The 23412-nt window shown below is 36.4% G+C and overlaps 1 protein-coding gene across 3 annotated transcripts in view; it reads left to right on the forward strand.

Annotated features, from left to right (window-relative positions):
- GRID2 (glutamate ionotropic receptor delta type subunit 2) overlaps positions 1-23412 on the forward strand; it is a 1486895-nt gene that overhangs the window by 1334773 nt on the left and 128710 nt on the right. The gene's annotated exons all lie outside the window — the stretch shown is intronic.

Below are 23412 nucleotides of genomic sequence, written 5' to 3' on the forward strand. Positions count from 1 at the left end.
ACTTGATTACCCATTTAGTTTTATTACATTTTGTTTTCTTTGTTTGGAAAAGCATAATAAATAACAATAATAAAAGGTAGTTATAAATGTTATTAAATGACACATTCATTTCCTAAAGCATGTACTGATGTATTATTTTTTCCATAAAAAGGGAGAAATATTGCTGCATATGACTGGTTTTACTCTTTAAAAATTGATATGCAAAAGAAAGCAGTATGTTAATAATTTTTTTAGAACTTAATTAGCAGTTTAGTCTCTGAATTTTTAAGGAGTAAGTGTTGTAGCAAAATGAATTCATTCCTATGAATACTAAACCATAAAATAAACTTCAGGACAAAGTTAAATGTACTTAGGACCAGTCTGATGTACTGAAGCACATAATGATAGGATCTTTCCATCTGAATTTCACAAAGGAAAAGAATAAGAATTTTAGACTCCCTCACTTGGCATCAAAGTATATGAGACTTTGTCATGGAATTAAGGAGATGGTAAATTAAGAAATTATATTCATCCTCAAATTCAAGTTTTCTTTTATAAATTTTTTTTAAAAAAAAAGATTTTGAAATGTATATTTTAGATTAACAGTGTGTATTGAAAGACCTGGGCCTGAGAGGCACTCCCAAAGATCACTGCATTTCATTCTATCTACTATCAAACAAGTGTGGACCTAAGAGATTGCAGTAGCTTTTGGGTAGAAGTATATTTCATTTGACATTGATACTGCATTTTGTTTATTTTCTAGATATTTTGCTACCTATTTTCTAAAAACCAATGCCAGACCAAGAGGGCAGTACCAGGTAGTACTATGACCCCAAATTTCAAGCTATTTGGGTTGCATTCCTCCAGATTTTAGGATAACAAAAAGCTAGGTATTTTCATTAAAAAAACAAAAACAAAAACAAAATTAAGTCAGGAGTCCAGAATTGATGTCCAAACTCTCCCATCAACTGACAAAAAATCTAGGCCTCTCTCCTTATCTATAGAAGAGGAAGTGTGACAAACTCCAAGGTCTGTGTTAGACAGCTTTTCTGTGTAATAAACAAGCCCCAGAGTACCAGGGACTTCTTGCATTCATGAAACGTAAGGCTGTGATTGGGTGAAGGTCTGCAGCGGGCTGCAGGTCAACTTCTCATTCCAGGGCCAGTTTGGAGACGTGGCCCTATCTGGGACAACCTGTTTTCACAGCAATGAGAAGTTGCAGAAGGGGCTGCCAGAAACCTGCAGTGCTGCTTGTGCTTTTTAATTGGTTGTGGCATATACCACATCTGCCACAAACCACTCAAGAAAAAGAGTCTCATGGCCAAGCCCAGAATCGATGGGGGTGGGGAACTGTACTTCACATAAAGGGAAGAAAGAAGTAAATAATTATGACCAAACATACAACTTACCAGTGGCTCCTTATGGCTCTGAAAACATCAAAAATGACAAAAATGAAATAAGAATAAATTAGGAGGTAAAGTACTTATGTATAAAAAATGATTAATCAGTTAAAACACCTTTATTGATGAGTAGATTCTAAGGGGAACAAACTGGAAATCAGTTATGCTGTAGAGATCTTACCTGGAAGACACTTACAGTCTAGTTGGAGATTCATGGCCCATGCACATGAAACAATGAATAGAGACATTTCTAGAACTGTGTGCTGACATTTACATATATACAGTATCAGTATTGCATCTTTATATTGCACTAAGTTGTGTAGCTGAGATATTGAAAGAATTGAATACTACACAGAATGAAGAGTTAATCAAAGGAAACATGAATGGAAGTTCTCCAGAAAAGGTGAGCTCTGAATTTGACCTTGAAGGATTAGTAGAGAATAGTTAGGCTGAAAGGAAAACATAGATAATTCTTGGAGAAATGATGAAGACAACAGGGTAGAAGTAGGAGAGAGGAGAATATGTTGAGAAGCAACAAGGGCAGCAAGTTAATTTGAAAGGAAATTCGAAGTTTGGAAGTCGTAGTGTAGACCACAAGCAGCTGTGAAAACCTATAGCCCATTCTAGAGCCGGGGGGTGGGGGTGGGGGGGGTGGGGAATGAAGCAGGGGTATTAAAGGCAGGGTTAATCTAGTTTTGAGCTGAAGGATGGATTAGGATTGACAAAACTAGAGCAAACCTGGAAGCATGAGACAAGGAAGGCATAGTTCATAACTGGGCAATGGAGAATGAGGAGGAAGGAACAAATAGAAGAGATTAAAAAAAAAATAATGTTTTTTATTTTTTAGAGAGACAGAGACAGAATGTGAGTGGGTTGGGGCAGAGTGAGAGGGAGATACAGAAACCCAAGCAGACTCCAGCCTCCAAGCTATCAGCACAGAGCCTGACACGGGGCTCTGACTCACGAGCTGTGAGATCATGACCTGAGCTAAAGTCAGACGCTCAACCGAGCCATCCAGGTGCCCCTAGAAGAGATACTTCTAAGCAAAGAGGCACACCGTTGTTTTTAACTATTTCTATAGTTGTAGTTAATTGGGCTTTTCTTTTTGTTTCCCGAACTGATTTCTGGGTCTTTTATGCAAAAGAAGAAGCCAATAAAATCAATACACAAACATAATGGCAACTAAAGAAATAGTTAATAAATCACACTAAGTGTTCCATTTCTTATTATCCCTGTGGTGCTTTACCTAAGAGAGATTTTTAATTCTGAGAAAACACAATCCAGTGAGCTGCTGAAAAACAATACTAAGCATTGAGCATTATTTTTCCTTTGATTTGCATTATGGATGTTGGCAATTTAAATTGTCCCTTTCTGTGGAGCTCCTAAATAATGACCTATGTATCCTGGTTTCCTGGACATCTGAAAGAAGAGAAATCTAGGAAAGAAACATGATCTGGTGACTGTTGATGTGCTAATGCATCCTTTTATACACATGTGCCACATTAATCTATTACCCTAACTCCCTCCCTGAATTCAGAAAATATGTGCATTCATTCTCTTGTGCTGTGGCCATTAGGGAAAAGATATCTCTTTTTTATTAACTGATTTAAAAAATTATAGACCATAAAATTTAATCATTGTAGTACACCTTAGAAATTATTATAAACAACTTTAATACATCAACTTATCCTGGGCTCTTGATTATGCTAGATCACTGATTGCTACTATAATTATTTTCAATGAAAATGATAGCATTCAGGGTGATTTTTATATGAAGTAAATGCTAATTTCTTCTCAGGTACCTATACACCTATACCATGACTTATAAGATACCAAGGTATTCAAATATGTAATAAATATTAATATCTAATAAATATTATATGTTGATATAGTAACTACATATATTATGCACTATCTGCCAAGTATCTTATATGCTTCTATACTTTAATGACACTTCAAAACAATCATATGAAATGCTCATTTGCTTATTGTATGTTTGCATATTAGTGCACAACTATTATACTACAAGTGAATGTGCTGAATGGATGGCCTGAGCTTTGGCAAATGTTAGGTTAAGCATCAGAAACACAGGCTATAGGGATCTACTCACTTTACAATTGTATGATTGTAGACACACTCAGGAATGACTGTTAAGGACCAGTAAATGCTACAGTATACATAATCATAGAATCAGATTGAGGAGTTTTGTTTCCTTGTCTGCACAAATAATAGATAACTTGGCAGCAGAAGCTGAAGTATTTATGCAATCTCATCAGATAGGCCAGAGTTCTAGTGGGTGAGTGATGTTTGCAGTGAATTCTGTGACACCATTTCATCAAATGCGTATGTGGCCCTTGTCTTGTAATAGGTCTTTGTATACAAAAATTATTTAGTCAAAAGCTGTTACATTAAAAACATTTAAGAGTAGAAGAGAGCTGAATTTTTCAGTGATATTATTATTCTTTTAATAAAATAAACTCCAGTGTTGATTTCAGAATCTTAACCATTCATAAGACTAAAAAATGATTTAAAAATATTTATTGAGCATTTAGTATGAGCTCATCTCTGTTCTCAAATCTTAGTGGATACCAAGGAGTAATTAATTCATAAGTTTAATGTTATACTTCATCAATAAAAAAAGTCCCTTTTTTGCCTATTGGCTTCTATCTCTAAACTTTAGGAATGAACCACCTAGTCACACAAAAACAAGGACATATTTCAAATTGTATGGAGAATGATTTTGTTGGATTCATGATATTGGTACAGACGCATAAATAATATTTCAATCTAGCCACAGAATTTCAGAATTTTTACAAACGGAATAATCGGTAGTTCCCTTTTTATCAACGATGGAACTAGTTCAAAGGGGTAAATTACTTACTCAGAATCACAAAAAGCCATAAAGCTAGAAAATTTTCAAGAGCCCTAATTCCATGTCCAGTTTTCTCATCATCATGCACCCTATCTTCCCTCAACTTTCTTCTAAAAGCATATAAAAATAATACTATATTATGTTTACATGTGCCAAATTTTGAGTAGCAAAATGTAGTTTGCAAAATGAAGCAATCTGTGAGGTAAGTACTAGTATTATCCTCAATTTATAGACACAGAAGCTGAGACATAATGAGGTAACATAATTTGTCCTAGTTCACAAAGCCATTGAGTATGAGAGCTGAGATTCAAATCGAGACAGTATGGCTCCAAAAATTGTCATAGATGTTTAACAATCTGTGTTTTAAATAAATACTTACAGATTGCCCTTTCTCTCTCTGCCCGCCTTCCTCTCCCTCTTGGGGGCACAGAATAGCATTAATCATAATCCTTACACATGACATACTTTCATTTTTGGTCCATAAATGACCACTTTTATTTGTTTAATTACTTTTAATTTTCTTGAATATAGCCTCTTTTTTGTTGTTGTTTCTTCCCTTTGCATTGTTAACTGTTAGAATATCTGTGCTTCACTTTGTTTTTGTTTTTGTTTTTATTTTTACCAGGGCCCTAATTTCCAGAATAGCCTGGACAGGCCAGGCATAATTTTTTTGAACTGAAGTATAGTGTAATTGACATACGATATTATATTAGTTTCAGATGTACTAAAAATGATTCTACATTTATGTGCATTATAAAATGCTAACCACAGTAAGCATAGTTACCACCTGTCACCATACAATGTTATTACAATATTATTGACTATATGCCCTTTGCTACACTTTCCATCCCAATAACTTATTTATTTTATAACTAAAAGTTTGTACCTCTTCATCCCCTTTACCTGTTTCACCCATCATTCCACCCACATCCCCTCTGGCAATCACCAGTTCATTCTTTTTGTTTATGAGTCTATTTCTGTTTTGTCTTATTTGTTTTGTTTTTTTTTTGGATTCCACATGTGAGTGATAGCATATGGCTTTTGTCTTTCTCTGTCCAACTTACTTCCCTTTGTATAATAGCCTCTAAGTCTATGCATATTGTCACAAATGGCAAGATTCCATTCTTTTTTATGGCTGAGTAATATATATATATATATATATATATATATATATATATATATATCTCCATCCCATCATCTTTATCCATCTATCAACCATCTATCAATGACCACTTAGGCTTCTTCTACATCTTGGATATTTTAAATAATGCTGCAGTGAACATAGGGGTGCATATGTCTTTTTGAATTTAATGTTTTTCTTTGCTTTGGTGAAATACCCACAAGTGGAATGGCTGGGTTGTAGGGTATTTCTATTTTTAATTTTTTGAGAAACCTCCATACTGTTTTCCACAGTGGCTGAACAAGTTTACATTCCCACCAACAGTGCTTTCTCTACATCCTTACTAGCATTTGTTGTTTCTTGACATTTTGATACTAGCCACTCTGACAGGTATGAGGTGCTATTTCATTGTGGTTTTGATTTACACTTACCTGATGATGAGTGATGTTGAGCATCTTGTCATGTCTGTTGGCCATTTGTATGTCTTCTTTTAAATAATGTCCGTTCAGGTCCTCTTCCCATTTTTTCATCAAATTATTTAGTGCTCAGTTGTATGGGTTCTTTATATATTTCGAATAGCCTTATCAGGTATATCATTTGCAAATATCTTTTCCCATTTAGTAAGTAGCCATGTTGTTTTGTTTTTCCTTCATTGGAAGGCTTTTTAGTTTAATGTAGTTCCAGGTTTGTTTGTTTGTTTTTACTCTTGTTGCCCTTGCTTGAGGAGACAGATCCAAAAACAAACAAACAACCAAAAAATTGCTAAGACTGATTACCCAAGAGTTTACTGACTATGTTTTTCTTTTAGGATTTTTATGGTTTCATGTCTTACATTTAGGTTTTTCATTATTTGCGTTCATGTTTGTATATGGTATGAGAAAGTGGTTGCGTTTCATTGTTTTGCATGTAGCTGTCCAGTTTTCCAGCACTATTTATTGAAGAGATTATCTTTTCCCTATTGTATATTCTTTCCCTTATTGTTGTAGATTTATTAACCATACATGCATAGGTTTATTTCTGGGCCCTCTGTTATGTTCCAATGCCCTTTGTGTCTATTTTCGTGCCAGCACTATACTATTTTGATTACTAAAGTTATGTAGTATAGTTTGAAATTTGGGAGTGTGATACCTCCAACCTTGTTCTTTCTCAAGAGTGCTTTGGCTGTTTGGGGTCTTTTGTGATTCCTTATAAGTTATAAGATTATTTGTTTTGTGAAAAATGCTATTGGCATTTTGGGAGATTGCATCAAATCTGTACACTGTTTTGGGTAGTGTGAACATTTTAACAATATTAATTTTCCAATCTATGTATGTGCTATATCTTTCCATTTGTGCCATCTTCAATTTGTTGCATCGGTTTCTTATAGTTTTCAGAGTATAAGCCTTTCACCTCCTTGGCTAAATTTATTCCTAAGTATTTTATTCTTTTATTCAATATGAAATTATTGCCTTAATTTTTCTTTTTGCTAGTTCATTATTAGTGTACAAAAATGCAAAATATTTGTGTATGGTGATTTTGTATCTTCAGAATGCATTTATTAGTTCTATTAGTTTTTTAGTGGAATATTTTTTTTATGATGTTTATATTTATTTTTAAGAGAGAGAGAGAGAGAGAGAGAGAACCAGGGAGGGCCAGAAGAGAGGGAGACAGAGAATCCAAGGCAGGGTCCAGGCTCTGAGCCAGCAGCACAGAGCCCAACGTAGGGCTCCAACTCACAAGCTATTAGATCATGGCCTGAGCTGAATTAACTGACTGAGCCACCCAGGCACCCTTTTAGTGGAATCTTTAGGGTTTCAACATGTAGTATTGTGTCATCTGCCAAAAGTGACAGTTTTACTTTGCTTTACCAATTTGAATGCTTCTTTTTTCTTTTCCTTGTCTGATTGCTGTTTGGATTCAGAAAAACCACATTAGATCTTTTTCTGTCTTAATATTTCTTACAGTTTACTTCTTGGGTCCTGCCTCATGTTGGTAAGCCCCTTGAGTTCAGGCATATGTCTCTACATCTCTAGTGGCTACCTTTGTGCAAGCATAGAGTAATCAGTTAACAAATATTTGATGAATGAACAAAAGATCTATCTAACTTTTTGATCAAAGATTATCCCATTTACTTATATTCTAATAAATTAAATACCTATTCTTTGTGTTTGTTAGGAAAGAAAGAAAGAGAAAGAAAGAAAGAAAGAAAGAAAGAAAGAAAGAAAGAGGGAGGGAGGAAAGAAGGAAGAAAGGAAGGAAGGAAAAGAGGGAGGAAGGGAGGGAGGGAGGAAGGAAGGAAAAGTCTTCTATTTTCTGTTACCATAATAATTTTTTTTCTTTCTGGCATTCTCCAATTATTCATATAATGAGTAATAAAAACTTAGAAGAAAAAAGAAAATAAACACAGCACATGTCCACCTTTCTTTCCAGCTCCCTGCTATTAAGAACTTATATACTTTCATTCCCACAAGGAAGGTAGGAAATATTCCTTTAACTTGAAAGCTTAGAGCCCTAATCCTTTTATTCACCAATAAGAATGAGGTACTCTTAAACTACTTTGTTCCCTTTTCGGGAAGAGAAAAAAAGCTGATTGCCCAGCTAGCAATTCCAAAATTAACCTCTGCACTCAGAAGGCTGGAAGGAGCTCTCACATAGACACTTATAACCGGAAGTTAAAGAATTGTTTTCCCTTTGGGTATACATAATATATACAGTCTCTGGGCTCTGAGAGTAGGAGTGACGTTATCAAGATACATGTGTAAATATTTAGCAATATGAATTTATACATTACACCGGTATGGATAATAAATGTTGAAAAATTTTAGAGAAAAGGAGATCATTGCTGAGTAGAATAGAGCTATTTTACTAGACTTGAGCTAGAAAGCTTCAAGGATAAGTAGAATTTGGATACGGGGACAAGTCTAGGTGAGATACTCAGGAAAACATGAGGAAAGTATCAAAATGAAAAAGTCACCGCGTGTTGAGAGACAATGAGGAGGAATAATTTGGCTGGAGAGGATAGTGACAGGTGAATAGAAGCAGAGAAGCTAACAGAAAGTGTGCTACACCAGAGTACTGAAGATAGCTGCTATTTATGAAATACATATGTGCTAAACATTTGATGTGTCTCATGTAGTATTTACCACAACTCTGTAAATTGGGCATTTATTAATTTCTTTTTTTTTTTTTTTTTTTTTGCATTTTATAAATTTGAGGAAATTGAGACTCAGGTAAGTATCCTACCAAAGTCACACAATAATTACAAATGGAACTAGGACTCAAACCCAGGCTGGGGCTTATGTCCTCACTCAGGACCCCACACCAGCTCCATGAGGCTCTGAGGAGAATATCTGGACACAGGAGTATTTGAGGAAGCCAAGGTGTTGGGTTAAACAAGACAAAGCCTAATTGAGAAAAGCCATTTACAAGGCTTTTGTAGTATTCCGGCTGTGAAGTGGGGAGAATATCCTCAGATTGAGGAGAAAAGATTAGAAAAAAAAGTATCGTTTGAAGAGGGGTAGAGAGGACTTGGTGGCAATCAGAGGAGTGCATATAATCCAGGAATCTGAAAGGGAGACAATGTGCAGGTTCAAGTGGTCACAACAGCTTTCTCTTGTGTTCTCCTTCCAACTCTTATTTTTCTTTTTTGACCATTTATTGCAAGTGTTGCAACAGCTCAGTTTCACCTCTGGGTAAAATCAACTGGAAAACGATTTCTAGATTATTTTTTAAAAATGTAAGTCACTACCCAGTGCATATTTATTTTAAACAGCCTTCCAGCTTACAGACTTTCGTTCTACAGTTGCTCAAATTACATTTACATATCCCTAGTGGTAGTCTTCTGTCTCACACATCAGGAACTGTTTTTAAAAATAAAAAAAGTAAATAAATTTTACAAAATACATTCACACACACCACTGAAACCAGCTGGTTTCATCACATCCACATTGTCTGTTCTGGATCAAGAAAACAAGATAATTTAGATGGTCATGTTTGTACAAAGTAAGAAAGAAAAATGTTTCAGGGGATGCAAAACAAAAGCAAGAGAGAGGGCATGAAAGATTCACTGTCAAATAGAGACTAAAGTAGAATAAAATAATAATATACATTTGTACATGCGTTTTCATTTAAAATAACAACATACTTTAACTAATAAAGTGTTAAAGGAAATTATTGTCTCTTCTCATATTATATGCATTTATTAAATAAGGATTAGCCTCTGGAAGCCATAAAATAATATACTATTCCTATTTCAGAGCTGTCCCTTTTAAAACATTTATTTTAAACCTAGAATTTTCAATTTATGGAACTTTGGCAAAGAGAAAAAATGAAGTAGCTGATTAGTCAGTGATTTTTTTCTGTTTCCTGAATCTGCATGAATCTATTTTTGTGCCTAATATTCTCTGGACTTTACCCATCACCCTGACTGCTGCTTCTGGTGGAAAACCTAAGCAATTCACATTTGCTTCAGTGTTTGGCCTATGCAAATGAGAGTATAAGTACAATTGGTGATATTTCCCATATGGAGATATTTCAAAAATATTCATCATTTGGGCACCATATGATTAGAGGTTAGTTTTATTAATCTCGTAAAGCGGTAGCCAAATTTTAAGAAAATTACCAGCCTTTACTCTCAAGAAGCAGACAGCATTCTTAATGCTGAACACAAACCCAACCATCAGATAGTGCAATCCTATGGAGTAGATTTTGAAGCGTTGCAAGATTCTATTTTCCTTGCACTTACGTCACACAGCATTTAGGGAATACTTCATCCAAGGTACAAGAGTGGCCCTTATGAACAAGCGTCTTTATTAGAATTTTCTGAAAAAAAGTACTGAGGCACAGGGAAGATAAATGACTAGTGCAAAGCGCAGAGCAATATTTCAGCTGGATAATGAGCCCATGACATTAGACCAAGCTGCTTTGCAAGAAGTCTGATCAGTCCTTCATTATTTTGTAAGATTTGGGCTGTTTCTAGATCTCAGGAAGTATTGTTTCATTCAAAAAGCAGTTGTTTTACAAAAAGCATAGTTATTATAGTGGCATAAATTAGGTGTGACTAAAGGCTGAATTTTTAACGAAACATTTAAGAACTTAAAATTGGAAATGTGTACTGCACTTGAAAGCACACATACACGCACACACGTGTGCACACACACGCGCACCTGAGAAGCAATTATAAGCCTCTCAAAAATACTCTATCCCATTATACTTACGTCATACTTTCCCATTCAAAACACTCATCCTACTCACCAGACTTAGCCCCAACATATTTTTCACAGGGAAAATTTGATGTCATTGAAGATAATCAAAGAATGTGGTGCTTTTTTATAGACCCTTAAAATATTGTAAGAATAACAACGTGGGAATAAGCACGTGGGCTTGCATGATAATTACCTTGATAGAAGGAACAACCATAGAATATGAGACGTGAATATGACTTCAGCATGCATTTAGAATTCCCTTATTTTACAAATGTGAAACTAAGAAGAGAAGTTGGATGACCTGCCCAGACTTTAAATTTAGATCAGGAAAAACAAAGAAACAAAAAAAACTTAGGTCGGAACATGCCGTGGGGACCACAAATCCAGGCTCTCGGTCCAGGGTTCCATCCCCACCCTGTTCTGCCAATCTCTTTGTTGAAAAATCAGTTTTTTATCCTTAGAATTCATTACTAAAATAAATGTTTTCAGAAGCATAGCTATATCTTCTATAAAGGAGCAGAAATATTAGTAAATATGTTTAACAGAGTCATAAACATGACTAGAACACCTGTTTAAAAATTGTCATTTTTGGAGCACCTGGGTAACTCAGTTGGTTAAGCTTCTGACTTCAGCTCAGGTCATGATCTCACAGCTTGTGAGTTCCAGCCAGCACCAGGCTCTGTGCTAACAGCATGGAGCCTGGAGCCTGCTTCAGATTCTGTGTCTCCCTCCCTCTTTGCCCCTCACCACTCATGCTCTGTCTCTGTCCCTCTCCCTCAAAAATAAATAAAAATGAAAAAATAAATAAAAATTGTCATTACTTTATAGACATATAGAAAAAGGAGCACAAATAATAGAGTGCTATGGATTGTGTTATCCCAATTTATAGAGAAACTACACTGTAGCCTAAAAGAATAGTTAACAATCATTGAAGACTTCCTGTGTGCCAGGTACTGTTCCAAGTGCCCTAACCATATGGCCATTGAATCTTTACAATAAACTTTTGAGGTAAATACTATGATTTGCCTCATTTTACAGATGAGGAAACCGAGTCAAGGAAAATATTTTCAGTTTTCCAAGGTCATAAAGCTAATAAATAGCAGACCCAGGTTTGAACCCATGCTGTCCAACGTTACGCAATGGGAGTTCCTCCTGCTATAAATAAGTCTAAGCTCATGCACCAGTGTTCACTAGAATAACAAGCTTCCAAATTGTCTTCAGGCCCGCTCAAGTAGCCACCTTCTTCTCTGCTCGAATGCCTATGGGCAATTCAGGTGATTTTCAGAAACTTAAACATCATGCCAACAGCCAAAGTCCTCCTTTACAGTGAGGGGGCAGATCCATTTGAAATTGAAGCTGTCTTATATCAGCTGATCAGAAGTAAACAATAAATGTATTGAAAATAGAAAGCTGTGGAAGATACTGCAGTTATTTTCCCTCTCTTTCCTTGTTTTGCTACAAACAGCTCAAGCCTGTACTAAACTGTAGTGATATATGTCACTTTTTTATTCATTTCTTGTGTTTATACCTTGACATTTCCAATATGTTCTAAATTCTTAGCTTGAAAAGAAGAGCAAATCTATCTTATTCCTTTTTAATCTTCTGTAGACATATAATTCATATTTATTAGGTGTTCAATAAATTCTTGTTAAATGTTTGAGGGGAAAATAGTCCTGTTCTCCCTTCTGATTACTAAGGCAAGCAACATATTAGAGAATAGGATTCATGTTTATTCATTTAATCAACAAATATTTGTTGAGGAGCTACTTAGTGCTTCATACTATTTTGTTTTTCTAGAGAAAAAATAGAGAACAAGTTTGACAGGGTTATTGCTTTCCTGGAGCTTACATTATACTGGAGAGTTGGAGGAGAAAACATGCAATAAATAAGACAACAAGTAAGATAATTTCACATTGAAAAACATGCAATATAGAAAATGCAAGTGGGACAGAGAATAAAGATGGATCAGTGTTGGGATGGGTCACAAAAGATTCTTCTGAGGAAGCAACATTTGATTACAATCTTGAATGTAAAATGTGGGTAAAGAGTATTCTATGCATAGGCAACAGCAAATGTAAAAGCTCTGAAATGAGAACCAGCTTGGAAGTGTTTAAAGAATGGCAAGGAGTCCAGCATGGCACAGAGTGAACAAACAAGAGAGTGGTGTGAAAGGAAATGAAAGAGTTAGTCAGGCCCAGATGTGTTGTATGGTGGAAACTTGAAAAACACAATACAAACTGTAGATTCTTCCTCAATAACAAAGGCAAGCTTTTGGAAGTTTTTAAAAGAGGCGTATTTGTTACCTCTAACTGCTAAGGTAGAGAAGGAATATGGTAGAAAAGAGGGAGGGCAATAGAAGCAGTGAGCAAGAGTAAATGTGGGAAGATCAGTTAGGAAGCTAGCTCCATAATCAAGAGAAGAAGCAATAATGGCTAGGTCTAGGGTGGTATAAATAAGATGGTGAAAAGTGACAAGTTCCAGTCTCTCATAGCTATAAAACTTATAGGACTGGCAAGTGATATGGATGTGATGGTAAATAGAGGATTCAAGATAATTTTTTCTTCTGAACAAATAAGTGTATGGTGATTCCACTATCTGAGTTGGTCAAGCATGGTCAGAAGCAGGTTAAGAGCCAGGGGAATTAAGACTTTGGCCTGGGTTTGATAAACTTGGCATTTTTATTAGACAGGAACTTAAATATATAAATGTGAAATTTAGGATAGAAATCAATATAATAAGAGTTACAATTTGATAGGTAGAAGGGGCTAGTTATATGAAACGTGGGCTCTGGTTGCAGGACATTGGCCAAAAACCAAGTTCCTTCCATGTCTCTACTCATCCATCCTTGGTGAGTAAGATGGGCCTGTCCTCAGGCTGACCTGCCTTGTGACAAGAGGATGCTTACAGCAGCAACAGGGGCGATGTGCTCCCCTGTTTCCATTAAGGAGAAGAAAATGAGAGTTCTCTCTCCTCTAAAGCGTGAATATAAATCTGTCTCTTCAGCTTAATTAGTTCGTTGTAGGTCCTATGTGTACCCCTGGCCTGAGCAGACGCCATGAGAATATACACTTACAGTTCAAGCTGTCAGTCTATGGTGTGGAAGAGACATTGAAGAGTCCACTACAATGTCCCTTACAGCAAATCTGAAAGAGGAATTCATAGGTATTAGAGAATATAAGGAACAAAGGAGGAAGAATAATACCCATAATAATACTATCATTTATGGCACATTTATTGTTACTCCTGTAAACATTTCCATAGACTAACTCTTTAAATCCTCACAACACCCGAAGAGATAGGTGCTAGTACAACTTCTCAAGCTACAGTTAACAAATGGCTAACCCGGGATTTGAACCCTCACTCCAGAAGGCATACTGTAAACCAATACACTCTGACTAAAGGATGAAAATTGAAAGAGGGATGATACCATATACCCAGTTGGAAAGTTATAAATAGGAACATGGGGATGAGGGTGGTGTGGAAAGGGAGAATGTGCTATTGGTTTTGCACACACTGAATTTGTGGTGACATCAAGAGGTCTATCTGAAAACTACCGAAAGTATGACACTAGAGAGGGGTAAGGTAGGGGAGAGAGACACAGATTTAGGATTTATCAATACAAAGTTACAAAGGCGGGGGGAATCAAGAGAAAATATGTGCAGTGAGAAGAGAGCCCAGCACCGAGAACTGATATTACAGGAAAAACAGGAAGAGGCATTAGTCAAGAAATGCCTGGGGAAGTACATAATAAGTAATGACTGTAAATCTCACAATTTCTATATCCTCAGGATCTAGAGCAATCGTTGCAACAGAGTTGATGCTTGATAGCTATTTCTCTTTTGTTGTTGTTGTTGTTGATCTGGGTTTTGTGAAAGCTATTTCTTAAAAAAATTCATGAACTGCTGTTCTGGACTGCCTCAGCTCTGCTGTGGTTTACTCTGACTCAGTGGTTCTCAAACTTGAGCCGGTATGAGCATCACCTGGCAGGGCTGCTGAAACACAGATTGCTAGGCCCCAGCCCCAGAGTTCCTGATTATGTGAACATAATTTGCATTTCTAGCAAGTTCCAGATGAAGTCGAATGCTGCTGATTTGGAGTCCACACTTTGAGAGCTACTGCTCTAATACATGGTCTTGACTTCCTTGCTACTTACTGTTCTCACTCTCTCCCAGCATCCATTTTCCTGCTTCTTGTCCTTGTTTTCAATATCTTGATCTTCATACTCAGTCGTGTATGGATTATTCTCAATCTATATTACCTCTTTTAATTCTTGTAAAACATCATGAAAGGAAGGATTATTGTACCTCATTATAGATTAAGTAACTAAGGTTTAGTGAGCATAATGGGGAAACATATTTTAGTATTGATTCTATGAACCTAAATTATACAGGGCTAAGCAGTTAAAGTTACGTCCTTTTGCACTTTTTCCTCAATTCCACTTGTCTAATTTTTTCCACCTCATCAACCATGAGATCTTCAACAACTAACATCACTTCCATAACTGCTATGTAGACGGTATCACATTATTTTTCAAATCTTTTTGTGGTGGTAGTTGTTCTTTTTGTGTCTATAGAATCCTTATAATCAATCAGTTTCTCTGTAACCTGATCTAGTCTCAAACGGTTCTTTGTCTATGGGGGTCTTAAAAAAATGGTATTAACTAGTGTAATGGATAGAAGTCTTTCAGGTTTTTACCTCAACCTACCTTCTAGTTGGCCATTACTGTTATACCAGTAAAACATATATTTCTTTTATTTTATTAGCAAAATAATTCCTTGAAAGTAGAAACTTTGTCTCTCATCACTAAATCTCTGGCTTTCATGGAGGGTGAAGAAAAATTTACAAATAAAATAAGTTGCTGTTTTTTTGTTTCTTCATTTTGTATTGTTTTGTTTTGGCCTAAAGAAAGAATCAAGTTTCCTACTATATCCTCAAGGCTATATTCTTTTTTATAATTTTTTTTTAATTTACATCTAAGTTAGTTACCATATAGTGCAACAATGATTTCAGGACTAGATTCCTTAATTCCTGTACCCATTTAGCCCATCCCTCCACCCACAACCCCTCTAGCAACCCTCAGTTTATTCTCTATATTTAAGAGTCTCATGTTTTCTCCCCCTCCCTGTTTTTTTATTATTTTTGCTTCCCTTCCCTTATGTTCATGTTTTGTATCCTAAATTTCTCATATGAGTGAAGTCATATGATGTTTGTCTTTCTCTGACTGACTAATTTCACTTAGCATAATACCTTCTAGTTCCATCCACATAGTTACAAATAGCAAGATTTCATTCTTTTTGATTGCCGAGTAATATTCCATTGTATATATATACCACATCTTCTTTATCCATTCATCCATTGTTGGACATTTGGACTCTTTCCATTCTTTGGCTATTGTCAATAGCGCTGCTATAAACATTGGGGTGCATGTGCCCCTTTGAAACAGTATACCTGTACCCTTGGATAAATACCTAGTAGTGCAATTGTTGGGTCATAGGGTAGTTCTATTTTTAATTTTTTGAGGAACCTCCATACTGTTTTCCAGAGTGGCTGCACCAGTTTGCATTACCATCAGCAATGCAAAAGAGATCCTCTTTCTCCACATCCTCTCCAACATCTATTATTGCCTGAGTTGTGAATGTTAAGGCTATATTCTTAGTGGCTTCCCCCTACATTACATTATAAAGTCTATAGGACCTTTGTTAACTTAAAATCCAAGAATCATAAAGGGAAGCAAAAATAATATGAAAACAAGGAGGGGAACAAAACGTAAGAGACTCTTAAATACAGAGAACAAACTGAAGGTTGTTAGAGGGGTTGTGAGTGGGGTAATCGGCTAAATGGGTGAGGGGCATTAAGGAAGACACTTGTAGGGATGAGCACTGGGTGTTATACATAGGGGATGAATCACTGGAATCTACTCCTGAAATCATTATTGCACTATATGCAAACTAACTTGGATGTACATTATAAATAAATAAATAAATAAAATCCAAGAATCATAGATTCTTGAAACTAAACAGTAACTGTCTTTTGTTTCATAGCCAGTCTTATCCAGGTCACTTTAGAAAAACACAGTGCCTGAGCAGAGAGCTGAGTGAGCTATAATCATGTAGTTACATGCTGGCAGCGTTTAGATTACAGAGAAGTCCAGATTTCCCTACTATCAATCTTGTGTACTTTGTTCTATACCATAAACTAACAACCCTAAAATCCTAGTCCACCTCCTAGTTTCTAAGACGTCCAAAGTTGAAGTAGATGTAAGTTTTGAATCAGATATTATGCAGACAAAAAGAAAAACAAAAGAGATAAAAAGACTCCTACAAGACTCTTCTTGTCTGGTCTCTCTTTATTTTGCCACTCTTCCCCAGGAACCGCATTCCAAGGCACTGGCCTGCTCAGGGTGACTGCTTCTGCCTCAGGGCTTCATTCCGGCATTCCTGTTTCCTCTGGCTGACTCCTGCTCACCTTCCCACCTCAGTTTAAATAGCCTTTCCATGTGAAGTGACTGGTGAAAGTCCAGTCATTGTTATTGCCAGCTTCCAGTACCTTTCCACAGACAGATACCAGCTCCAAGAAGATGTACACCAGCCCACTGTCAAGTGAGAAAAGAGAGAAAGAAGGACAACGTAGTCAGATGTTAACTCAATGAATTCAGTTCAAACAAACTTTATTTTGGGGGTGCCTGAGTGGCTCAGTCAGTTAAGGGTCCAACTTCAGTTCAGGTCATGATCTCACAGCTGGTGAGTTTGAGCCCCCTGTCCAGCTCTGTGCTGACAGCTCAGAGCCTGGAGCCTGCTTCGGATTCTGTGTCTCCCACTGTCTCTACCCCTCCCCACTCATGCTCTGTCTTCTCTTTAAAAAACTTTTTTTTAAAAAACAACTATATTTTATTCTGACTTTATAGCTATCTTGTATGTGGAGAATTAAATATCTTTTCATTCAGGAAATTAGCAAAGAACTTCTTAATGCCCTTCCTTAATGAAACAAAAATTGAGCAACCTCAATCAAATCCCCTAAAAATGTTGTTCTTTTCCTGAATTCTAAAAGTCTGGAATTGCATATCCCTTATTCAGAATTACTGTGGAGTGTGGAGGAATAGAGAAGAGAAGGAGGAACCAAGAAACATGAGTATGTAAGCAACTTGCTGTAGAAGGAAGTCTTGCTTCCTTTGTTAAGCACCTCAGTGCTTGATGTAGAGTTTGAAACACACGAGTTTCTCAGCTGATGCTGCTGACTCTTCTTTCAAATTCCTTATATTAAAAACGTAAGTCCTTATATTAAAATTCCTTATATTCCTTATATTAAATTCCTTATATTAAAAACGTAAGTCCCTTGGGATGGTTTATGCAAAATTCCGTGTCCTACTTTAAGAACTTTTTTGACCTTTGTGCATGTAGAAAAATCTAAAAAATAAATGAGAAAGTAGCCTGTTCAAAAAGAAGCTTTTGAACAAATGTTCAAGCAAAGCTTTTCTGTGTTATCATTGATTAAAATAAAAAGAATAACAAACTAAAAGCTTTAAAAGGAGTTGTCCCTTTAAACCTTTTATATACACACTGCAAAAATATTCTATTCTGAAACAAAGGCTTGTAGAGACACCTTAACTAAATACAAAAATGGTCAGGCCCTGGGTCTTACTCATGTGAAGCTGACCATTTGAGGGTCTCAAATAGCCATTGTGACCACCATCTATAAAATCATTTCTCTGAAAGCTGGCTACCTGTAAGGTACAGATTCTTCATAATCTCACAAAACATGGTAGGGAAATCCCTTTAGGAAAGATTTAAATAATGGGCCATTGCATAGCACTTTTAGAGTTTCTCACATCCTTTGCCAACATTGAATATCTATCTTAACAACCAGTTAGTTGATGTGTTCCCACAGGTTAGAATGTTCTTTTTCTTCGCCACCAAAAATGACCTTATGTACATAGCCAGTTTTGCAGGTAGCACACGGGATTCATTCTTTTGATTAACACAGGATTTCCAATTCAGAACTGTTGAAATGCACAGGAAGTGTTCCAAAAGGATTTGGTTACTTCGTGTAGCATGAACTTATACACAGCAGATAGGCTACAGAATGAAACACCCAGTAAAGAGCATATTTGAATTCATAAGCTTTCCTTTCTTCTTTAGTTTTACCCTTTGGAAATCCATGAAACTGCTTTTAGGTAGAACATGTAACGTGGAGCCTTGCATTACCTCAATATTCCCATTTGTATGCCTATTTTGATACATTCACACCACAGGACCGATATGAAAAATAAGTTTAAACATGCAATAAAAATTTTATGGTCAACCTAAAAGGGAAATCTCTACTGAAACCAATGTAATCAACCCTATATAGTGTTCTTACTGTGTTTCAAGTTAGTGTAAATTGATTTGAAAAGAGAAAGAAAAAACAAGCTAGCAATACTTCATTTCATTCAACATGTATTTATTTACCACCTACTATGTGCCAGACAGTCTATGAGACAGTGGATTTGGAGCTATGAATTACATATAACCCCAGTCTCCAAGCTGTCTAGTCTCTAGGAGGGAAGGCAAACAAATGAATAGGCTATTTTCTGTTCAATGTGATATGTGTTCTGGGAACAGAAGGAATCAGTATAGAACCCATATGAAAAGTATCGGGAAGGCTTCCTAGTGGAATTGATCTGAACAGACAATTTAAAATCTTTTTAATTTTTTTTTTTTGAGAGAGAGAGACAGAGCACAAGTCAGGGAGAGGCAGAGAGAGAGGGAGACACAGAATCCAAAGCAGCTCCAAGCTCTGAGCTTTCAGCACAGAGCCCAATGCAGGGCTCAAACTCACAGACCTGGAGATCATGACCTGAGCCAAAGTCAGACACTTAACCAGCTGAGCTACCCAGGCACCCCTGAACAGACAATTTAAAGAGCAAAGTTGGTGAGGGTTGATGGGGGCTGGTAGGGAGGGGAGGGTGGGTGATGGGTATTGAGGAGGGCACCTTTTGGGATGAGCACTGGGTGTTGTATGGAAACCAGTTTGACAATAAACTTCATATATTGAAAAAAAAATAAAAAAATAAAGAGCAAAGTTGGTTGATGTTGTGGGCTGAATTGTGCCCCTAAAATTCGTATGCTGCAGTTCTAACCCCCAGTACCTCCAAATGTGAATTGGAAATAGCATCTTTAATGAAGTAATTAAGACTAAATGAGGTCGTTAGGGCAAGCCCAATTCAATCTGACTGATGTCCTCATAAGAAGAGGAATTAGGACTCAGACACACACAGGAAAGACCATGTGAAGACACAGGGAGAGGACAAAAGCCATCTACAAGCCAAAGAGAGGGGCCTCAGAAGAACTTAGCCCTGCCCTGCTGATAGCTTGATCTAGGATTTCTAGCCTTCAGAACTGGAGGAAAATAAATTTCTGTTGTGTAAGCCACCCAGTCTGTGGTACTCTGTTACGGCAGCCCTAGCAGATTAATGCAGTCCACCAAGTAAAGCACATTCTAAACGGAAGGAACAGGAGGAGAAGGCACTATGTGGCTTTGAGCATAAGCCAGGGAGTGGCAGAAAATGACCCCAGGGAGGTACACATAGCTGTAGCGGAGTACCTCCGCCTGCTTCACAGGGCCCAGGCTACCAGGTCACAGCATTCAGACTTGCTCCTGAGACTGAAAGGACACCATCAGAGGCTTCTAAGAGAGATTAGATATTAAAAGCTTACATTATATGATGTTTACTCTGCCTGCAGTGTTGATTATTGATTATCTGGAAGCAAGACTCTAGCAGCTGAGAGACCAATCAGAAATGTATGGCAGTAATCCAGATGAGAGATGACAGAAGTCTAAAATACAACGGAAATGAGGGAAAAAAAAATAAACTTGAAACACAAGAGAACAATGTGGAAAAAAGCGAACAAAGCTACAGAACAAAAGATGAAAACAAAGTTGTCTGAGCAAACTTTGAGCCTCCCCCACACCATCACATTTCCACCCCAGTGGTTAGTTTTCTCAAAGTAGGCACATTCATAATGGCAGAGAAGGCACAGTCCATTTTTATTCGTTAATATATTTGGCAACATCTCCTAAGGCACCTGCCAACACCAGTGTATCTCAGGCTTATTCCCTTGAACTCTGAGACCAGAGACACTAAATTCATTCACACTTCTAAAAAGAACATGGGTTGAGGCATATTCTCTAATACCTATATTTATAACACTGCCCAGAAGTGTTCTATTTTGTATGTGTGAAAATTGCCAACAGAGGACTCACAGAGTCTCTTCACTTGTACCTCCAGCCTTGACATCCCTGAGGAAGAATAAACTGCCTTCTAAATATAGTTAGCTAAGAGAAAGGAGTGGGGGAGGAAGCGAGAAGGAGGAAGGAGGGGAAGTGGAGGGAAAGAAGGAGAGAGAGAGAGAGAGAAAGAGATTGTTTTTCCCCCACTAGTTGGAGTGCTTAGCCAATCTCTTTCTCTAAACAACCTACTTTTAGTGCAAACGAATGAAGTTCCTCCCTTGGATGAGAGTGCAGTCCCTGCTGAATGTATACAAAGTCTGATTTTGTTAAGCCCTCTGCATGCTGGCAAGCAGGAGTTGGCAAGAAATAGGTAAAGTCAGTGTGTCTCACACATGAAAAAACTCTATTTGCCATCCAGGCAATGTTCAAATATTAGAAAGATTTGTTTTTATTATCCTTCTCTTCAAAGCACTCCATTTCAAATGTCAGTATGCTTTTCAAATATAAGGACAGGTTTCAGCAAATCGCCAATCAAGATTTACTCTTTTATGTCCTGGGTGTTTCTTAATAAGTAGATTTATTGTAGCCCAGATGTCTGTCTGTCCGGTAGCCAAATTTTTCATGTTCTACATTTAGGGATCACATCCTCTTTCTTATCATATTTCCCAACTGCCCGTTAGGGCCTTTATCTTCTTTTTAAACACTACGTGACTTCCCAAACCAGGAAGTTTTTAAGGGAACATCACTTGGTTGTGCTTCCTGCAGAAGCCCAAGCACAAAGAGAAATGATAAAGGTCCAGCCCCTACTTTATTCATAAAACACTTTGCAAAGTGCATTTAGTAATTTGCCATTGTAACCACTGACACCCAGAGCTTTCAGGGCCGAGTTCTGACACTGTATTTAGTTCATTCTTTGACTGCTCAGCTAAAACTTCCATTTGTATGCATTTATTCTGCTTCACACATTATGTTATCAGTCACTTTCAATATTTCAAAGTCACAGCAGGCTTTTTCTGACACACATTTGTCAGAATGAACTGCCTTGATTGCTATTATTATAGACTACAGTGCCTGAGTAAGGAGAAAAAGCATATGTAGTACCAGAATATTAAAACTGCCTGATAAAACAATAGATACAAGAGAATAAAAATAGAATAAATGCATATAAATGGATGCTTTAAAAGACCAGCAAAATGTAGGATTACAAAACAGGCATATAGAATTCAAAAACCCATGAAGAAAAATGTAATAAAATTTTTTTGAAGAAGATAAAGGAGCCAATTGAAAATTCCACTGCCCCAATGTCAGCAAGTAAGTGGATATTACATACTTCCTTTCCAGTGTTCAGAGATTCAAGTAGACTCTACTAATGGATGCTGTCATTGAATTTTAGCATGAAATCTACTACTGAACAACAAAGAATATAATAAAAACACATGCTTTGAACAAAAATAAACTTAATGAAAGCTGTAAGAAAATAACCAGACCTCCAGACCCCTTACCCCTTTATCATTCTTGAGCGTATCACCCAACAAAAGACCTATGTCCCATTTGCCTGCTCTTCGCTCCACCTTTTGACCATAACCGTATTTCAGAACTGCACACTTGGGAAGTACCATAGAAGTCGATTTTAGAATCTGAGAACATTAGTGCCTCTAGGGATGGATCGCCTTTAGAATCACTTAAATTTGAAGTCTTGCATAAAGAATAAGATAAGAAAATGAAACAAACCATAATATTTAGTTTGTCACATCCCTTCTTACAAGAAAATTAATAAAATACAGAAATCTGATTCATTTTTATTCATGTCACAGATGAGAAAAACAGAAAAAGCATAGTTGTATTGCTCTTTTCTCTGGGGCGTTTATATAACTTTATAATTTTTCTCAGCCAATATATTCCTCAACGTATTTTTCTAAAGTAATATCCAAGAAATTAGGGAAGATGTAGAAAACCTCCATCCAACAGACACACAGTTTGGAAGCCCAAAATTAGAAGAAATTATAGAGCCCCTTCTCCAAAAGCCAAAAGATTTAGGTCATATACTTGCTTACTGTATTTCCAGAAATAAGATGTAATTCCCTTTAAAGAAATTATCTTCAATGAAAATGTTACTGAAAGCTCTGAAGTGAAGGATTGTTACTTTAATTTTGCTTGATAAAATGTCAAAAATCACATTTAGAAAACTTTAGGCAGATTAAATTATTCTGAGTCTCTCATCATCTCACCTACTCACTATTATCAACTCTTCACAAGTATTAATAGTTTTTTTTTGGTGTTTATTGATTCTTTGTGAACCATCTGATTATTATCATAACTCTAGATTCAGGCAAAAAAAGTCATTACAGTGCATTACTCTACCAATATACATAGATAGAGTTCAGAAAAATGTAAAAAAAAATGTGAGAAATATGTTTATTAGCATAATTTTTATATTCATAGGCAAGTTTTTTATTAAAAGAATACCCTGTGGAATATTAAAATAATTCTTGAGATTTTTTAAATTACAAAATCATTATGACTCAGAAGGTATGCAGAATAGATCACAAAAATATTTTAACTACATATCATCACTACATCCAAGCAAATGTAAATCATTAAGAATTTTACTAAAATATCAATTTTATTTTAGAATAACAAAAATAATTGTTT

This window comes from Panthera onca, chromosome B1 (assembly GCF_046562875.1).
Source record: "Panthera onca isolate mPanOnc1 chromosome B1, mPanOnc1 haplotype 2, whole genome shotgun sequence".
Classification (NCBI taxonomy): Eukaryota; Metazoa; Chordata; class Mammalia; order Carnivora; family Felidae; genus Panthera; species Panthera onca.